This window comes from Oncorhynchus masou, chromosome 8 (assembly GCF_036934945.1).
Source record: "Oncorhynchus masou masou isolate Uvic2021 chromosome 8, UVic_Omas_1.1, whole genome shotgun sequence".
Lineage (NCBI taxonomy): Eukaryota > Metazoa > Chordata > Actinopteri > Salmoniformes > Salmonidae > Oncorhynchus > Oncorhynchus masou.
The window spans coordinates 120400-128047 of NC_088219.1; positions in this window are offsets into that span (position 1 = coordinate 120400).

Below are 7648 nucleotides of genomic sequence, written 5' to 3' on the forward strand. Positions count from 1 at the left end.
CTGGAGTGATGGAGGTAGATATGTACAGGGGTACGGGGACTATATACAGGGTCAGTACCATATTAACAATGTACAGGGATACTGGAGTGATGGAGGTAGATATGTATAGGGGTAAGGTGACCTATATACAGGGTCAGTACTATATTAACAATGTACAGGGATACTGGGGTGATGGAGGTAGATATGTATAGGGGGAAGGAGACAGGGATACTGGAGTGATGGAGGTAGATATGTATAGGGGGAAGGAGACAGGGATACTGGAGTGATGGAGGTAGATATGTATAGGGGGAAGGAGACAGGGATACTGGGGTGATGGAGGTAGATATGTATAGGGGGAAGGTGACCTATATACAGCGTCAGTATCATATTAACAATGTACAGGAATACTGGGGTGATGGAGGTAGATATGTATAGGGGTTAAGGGGACAGGGATACTGGAGTGATGGAGGTAGGTATGTATAGGGGTTAAGGGGACAGGGATACTGGAGTGATGGAGGTAGATATGTATAGGGGTTAAGGGGACAGGGATACTGGAGTGATGGAGGTAGATATGTATAGGGGTTAAGGGGACAGGGATACTGGAGTGATGGAGGTAGATATGTATAGGGGTTAAGGGGACAGGGATACTGGAGTGATGGAGGTAGATATGTATAGGGGTTAAGGGGACAGGGATACTGGAGTGATGGAGGTAGATATGTATAGGGGTTAAGGGGACAGGGATACTGGAGTGATTGAGGTAGATATGTATAGGGGTTAAGGGGACAGGGATACTGGAGTGATGGAGGTAGATATGTATAGGGGTAAGGTGACCTATATACAGGGTCAGTACCATATTAACAATGTACAGGGATACTGGAGTGATGGAGGTAGATATGTATAGGGGGAAGGTGACAAGGCATCAGGATTGTATGAGAGGGAGAGTGTGTGTGAGTGTAGAGTCTGTATGAATGTGTATGCGTGAGCAAATTTAAATGTGTGTGTGTGTGTGTGTGTGTGTGTGTTGGAGTGTCAGAGAAGATAGTTCTGTAGTCATTCTGTTATCTATGTATCAGTCTCATGGCCTGGGGATAGAAGATAGTTCTGTAGTCATTCTGTTATCTATGTATCAGTCTCATGGCCTGGGGATAGAAGATAGTTCTGTAGTCATTCTGTTATCTATGTATCAGTCTCATGGCCTGGGGATAGAAGATAGTTCTGTAGTCATTCTGTTATCTATGTATCAGTCTCATGGCCTGGGGATAGAAGATAGTTCTGTAGTCATTCTGTTATCTATGTATCAGTCTCATGGCCTGGGGATAGAAGATAGTTCTGTAGTCATTCTGTTATCTATGTATCAGTCTCATGGCCTGGGGATAGAAGATAGTTCTGTAGTCATTCTGTTATCTATGTATCAGTCTCATGGCCTGGGGATAGAAGATAGTTCTGTAGTCATTCTGTTATCTATGTATCAGTCTCATGGCCTGGGGATAGAAGATAGTTCTGTAGTCATTCTGTTATCTATTTATCAGTCTCTCCGCAAGGCAATCAAACAAGCTAAGCGTCAGTATAGAGACAAAGTAGAATCTCAATTCAACGGCTCAGACACAAGAGGTATGTGGCAGGGTCTACAGTCAATCACGGATTACAAAAAGAAAACCAGCCCCGTCACGGACCAGGATGTCTTGCTCCCAGGTGGACGGAATAACTTTTTTGCCCACTTTGAGGACAATACAGTGCCACTGACACGGCCCGCAAACAAAACCTGCGGACTCTCCTTCACTGCAGCCGACGTGAGGAAAACATTTAAATGTGTTAACCCTCGCAAGGCTGCAGGGCCAGACGGCATCCCCAGCCGCGCCCTCAGAGCATGCGCAGACCAGCTGGCTGGTATGTTTACGGACATATTCAATCAATCCCTATCCCAGTCTGCTGTTCCCACATGCTTCAAGAGGGCCACCATTGTTCATGTTCCCAAGAAAGCTAACTCATCTACTGCATCTTTATGTAATACATGTATCACCAGCCACTTTAACTATGCCACTTTGTTTACATAATCATCTCGTATGACAGACCAGGTAGATCTACAGTCTCTATTAAATATGACAGACCAGCTAGATCTACTGTCTCTATTATATTATGACAGACCAGCTAGATCTACTGTCTCTATTATATTATGACAGACCAGCTAAATCTACTGTCTCTATTTTATTAAGACAGACCAGGTAGATCTACTATGACAGACCAGCTAGATCTACTGTCTCTATTATATTATGACAGACCAGCTAGATCTACTGTCTCTATTATATTATGACAGACCAGCTAGATCTACTGTCTCTATTATATTATGACAGACCAGCTAGATCTACTGTCTCTATTATATTATGACAGACCAGCTAGACCAGCTAGATCTACTGTCTCTATTATATTATGACAGACCAGCTAGATCTACTGTCTCTATTATATTATGACAGACCAGCTAGATCTACTGTCTCTATTATATTATGACAGACCAGCTAGATCTACTGTCTCTATTATATTATATCTACTGTCTCTATTATGACAGACCAGCTAGATTATGACAGACCAGCTAGATCTACTGTCTCTATTTTAGACCAGCTAGATCTACTGTCTCTATTATATTATGACAGACCAGCTAGATCTACTGTCTCTATTATATTATGACAGACCAGCTAGATCTACTGTCTCTATTATTATTATGACAGACCAGCTAGATCTACTGTCTCTATTATATTATGACAGACCAGCTAGATCTACTGTCTCTATTATATTATGACAGACCAGCTGACAGACCATCTACTGTCTCTATTATATTATGACAGACCAGATCTACTGTCTCTATTATATTATGACAGACTACTAGATATCTCTATTATATTATGACAGACCAGCTAGATCTACTGTCTCTATTATATTATGACAGACCAGCTAGATCTACTGTCTATTATATTATGACAGACCAGCTAAATCTACTGTCTCTATTATATTATGACAGACCAGCTAGATCTACTGTCTCTATTATGACAGACCAGCTATCTCTATGACAGACCAGCCAGATCTACTGTCTCTATTATATTATGACAGACCAGCTAGATCTACTGTCTCTATTATATTATGACAGACCAGCTAGATCTACTGTCTCTATTATATTATGACAGACCAGCTAGATCTACTGTCTCTATTATATTATGACAGACCAGCTAGATCTACTGTCTCTATTATATTATGACAGACCAGCTAGATCTACTGTCTCTATTTTATTATGACAGACCAGGTTGATCTACTGTCTCTAATATATTATGACAGACCAGCTAGATCTACTGTCTCTATTATATTATGACAGACCAGCTAGATCTACTGTCTCTATTATATTATGACAGACCAGCTAGATCTACTGTCTCTCATATATTATGACAGACCAGCTAGATATACTGTCTCTATTATATTATGACAGACCAGCTAGATCTACTGTCTCTATTATATTATGACAGACCAGCTAGATCTACTGTCTCTATTATATTATGACAGACCAGCTAGATCTACTGTCTCTATTATATTATGACAGACCAGCTAGATCTACTGTCTCTATTATATTATGACAGACCAGCTAGATACTGTCTATTATATTATGACAGACCAGCTACTGTCTCTCTCTATTTGACAGACCATCTACTGTCTCTTATGACAGACCAGCTAGATCTACTGTCTCTATTATATTATGACAGACCAGCTAGATCTACTGTCTCTATTATATTATGACAGACCAGCTAGATCTACTGTCTCTATTATTTTATGACAGACCAGCTAGATCTACTGTCTCTATTATATTATGACAGACCAGCTAGATCTACTGTCTCTATTATATTATGACAGACCAGCTAGATCTACTGTCTCTATTATATTATGACAGACCAGCTAGATATACTGTCTCTATTATATTATGACAGACCAGCTAAATCTACTGTCTCTATTTTATTATGACAGACCAGGTAGATCTACTATGACAGACCAGCTAGATATACTGTCTCTATTATATTATGACAGACCAGCTAGATCTACTGTCTCTATTATATTATGACAGACCAGCTAGATCTACTGTCTCTATTATATTATGACAGACCAGACAGACCAGCTAGATCTACTGTCTCTATTATATTATGACAGACCAGCTAGATCTACTGTCTCTATTATATTATGACAGACCAGCTAGATCTACTGTCTCTATTATATTATGACAGACCAGCTAGATCTACTGTCTCTATTTTATTATGACAGACCAGCTAGATCTACTGTCTCTATTATATTATGACAGACCAGCTAGATCTACTGTCTCTATTATATTATGACAGACCAGCTAGATCTACTGTCTCTATTATATTATGACAGACCAGCTAGATCTACTATTATATTATGACAGACCAGCTAGATCTACTGTCTCTATTATATTATGACAGACCAGCTAGATCTACTGTCTCTATTATATTATGACAGACCAGCTAGATCTACTGTCTCTATTATATTATGACAGACCAGCTAAATCTACTGTCTCTATTTTTTATTATGAGACCAGGTAGATCTACTATGACAGACCAGCTAGATATACTGTCTCTATTATATTATGACAGACCAGCTAGATCTACTGTCTCTATTATATTATGACAGACCAGCTATCTATCTGACAGACCACTGTCTCTATTTATTATGACAGACCAGTCTCTATTATACTATGACAGACCAGCTAGATCTACTGTCTCTATTATATTATGACAGACCAGCTAGATCTACTGTCTCTATTATATTATGACAGACCAGCTAGATCTACTGTCTCTATTATATTATGACAGACCAGCTAGATCTACTGTCTCTATTATATTATGACAGACCAGCTAGATCTACTGTCTCTATTATATTATGACAGACCAGCTAGATCTATCTACTAGTCTCTATTATATTATGACAGACCAGCTAGATCTACTGTCTCTATTATATTATGACAGACCAGCTAGATCTACTGTCTCTATTATATTATGACAGACCAGCTAGATCTACTGTCTCTATTATATTATGACAGACCAGCTAGATCTACTGTCTCTATTATATTATGACAGACCAGCTAGATCTACTGTCTCTATTATATTATATAGATACTGTCTCTATTATATTATGACAGACCAGCTAGATCTACTGTCTCTATTATATTATGACAGACCAGCTAGATCTACTGTCTCTATTATATTATGACAGACCAGCTAAATCTACTGTCTCTATTTTATTATGACAGACCAGCTAGATCTACTATGACAGACCAGCTAGATCTACTGTCTCTATTATATTATGACAGACCAGCTAGATCTACTGTCTCTATTATATTATGACAGACCAGCTAGCTATTATATTATGACAGATCTACTGTCTCTCTATTATATTATGACAGACCAGCTAGATCTACTGTCTCTATTATATTATGACAGACCAGCTAGATACTGTCTCTATTATATTATGACAGACCAGCTAGATCTACTGTCTCTATTATATTATGACAGACCAGCTAGATCTACTGTCTCTATTATATTATGACAGACCAGCTAAATCTACTGTCTCTATTTTATTATGACAGACCAGGTAGATCTACTATGACAGACCAGCTAGATATACTGTCTCTATTATATTATGACAGACCAGCTAGATCTACTGTCTCTATTATATTATGACAGACCAGCTAGATCTACTGTCTCTATTATATTATGACAGACCAGCTAGATCTACTGTCTCTATTTTATTATGACAGACCAGCTAGATCTACTGTCTCTATTATGACAGACCAGCTAGATCTACTGTCTCTATTATATTATGACAGACCAGCTAGATCTACTGTCTCTATTATATTATGACAGACCAGCTAGATCTACTGTCTCTATTATATTATGACAGACCAGCTAGATCTACTGTCTCTATTATATTATGACAGACCAGCTAGATCTACTGTCTCTATTATATTATGACAGACCATATCTATGACAGACCACTAGATGTCTCTATTATATTATGACAGACCAGCTAGATCTACTGTCTCTATTATATTATGACAGACCAGCTAGATCTACTGTCTCTATTTTATTATGACAGACCAGCTAGATCTACTATGACAGACCAGCTAGATATACTGTCACTATTATATTATGACAGACCATTATATTATGACAGACCCAGATCTCTACTGTCTCTATTTTATTATGACAGACCAGCTAGATCTACTATGACAGACCAGCTAGATCTACTGTCTCTATTATATTATGACAGACAGACCAGCTAGATCTACTGTCTCTATTTTATTATAGGTAGATTATGACAGACCAGCTAGATCTACTGTCTCTATTATATTATGACAGACCAGCTAGATCTACTGTCTCTATTATATTATGACAGACCAGCTAGATCTACTGTCTCTATTATATTATGACAGACCAGCTAGATCTACTGTCTCTATTATATTATGACAGACCAGCTAGATCTACTGTCTCTATTATATTATGACAGACCAGCTAGATCTACTGTCTCTATTATATTATGACAGACCAGCTAGATCTACTGTCTCTATTATATTATGACAGACCAGCTAGATCTACTGTCTCTATTATATTATGACAGACCCAGATCTACTGTCTCTATTATCTACTGTCTCTATTATATTATGACAGACCAGCTAGATCTACTGTCTCTATTATATTATGACAGACCAGCTAGATCTACTGTCTCTATTATATTATGACAGACCAGCTAGACCAGCTAGATCTACTGTCTCTATTATATTATGACAGACCAGCTAGATCTACTGTCTCTATTATATTATGACAGACCAGCTAGATCTACTGTCTCTATTATATTATGACAGACCAGCTAGATCTACTGTCTCTATTATATTATGACAGACCAGCTAGATCTACTGTCTCTATTATATTATGACAGACCAGCTAGATCTACTGTCTCTATTATATTATGACAGACCAGCTAGATCTACTGTCTCTGACAGACAGACTACTGTCTCTATTATATTATGACAGACCAGCTAGATCTACTGTCTCTATTATATTATGACAGACCAGCTAAATCTACTGTCTCTATTTTATTATGACAGACCAGGTAGATCTACTATGACAGACCAGCTAGATCTACTGTCTCTATTATATTATGACAGACCAGCTAGATCTACTGTCTCTATTATATTATGACAGACCAGCTAAATCTACTGTCTCTATTTTATTATGACAGACCAGGTAGATCTACTATTTTATTATGACAGACCAGGTAGATCTACCATGACCTAGATATACTGTCTCTATTATATTATATATTATGACAGACCAGCTAGATCTACTGTCTCTATTATATTATGACAGACCAGGTAGATCTATATTATAGCTGATCTACTATTATATTATGACAGACCAGCTAGATCTACTGTCTCTATTATATTATGACAGACCAGCTAGATCTACTGTCTCTATTATATTATGACAGACCAGCAATCTACTGTCTCCAGCTATTCTATTATGACAGACCAGCTAGATCTACTGTCTCTATTATATTATGACAGACCAGCTATGACAGAGCTAGATCTACTGTCTCTATTATATTATGACAGACCAGCTAG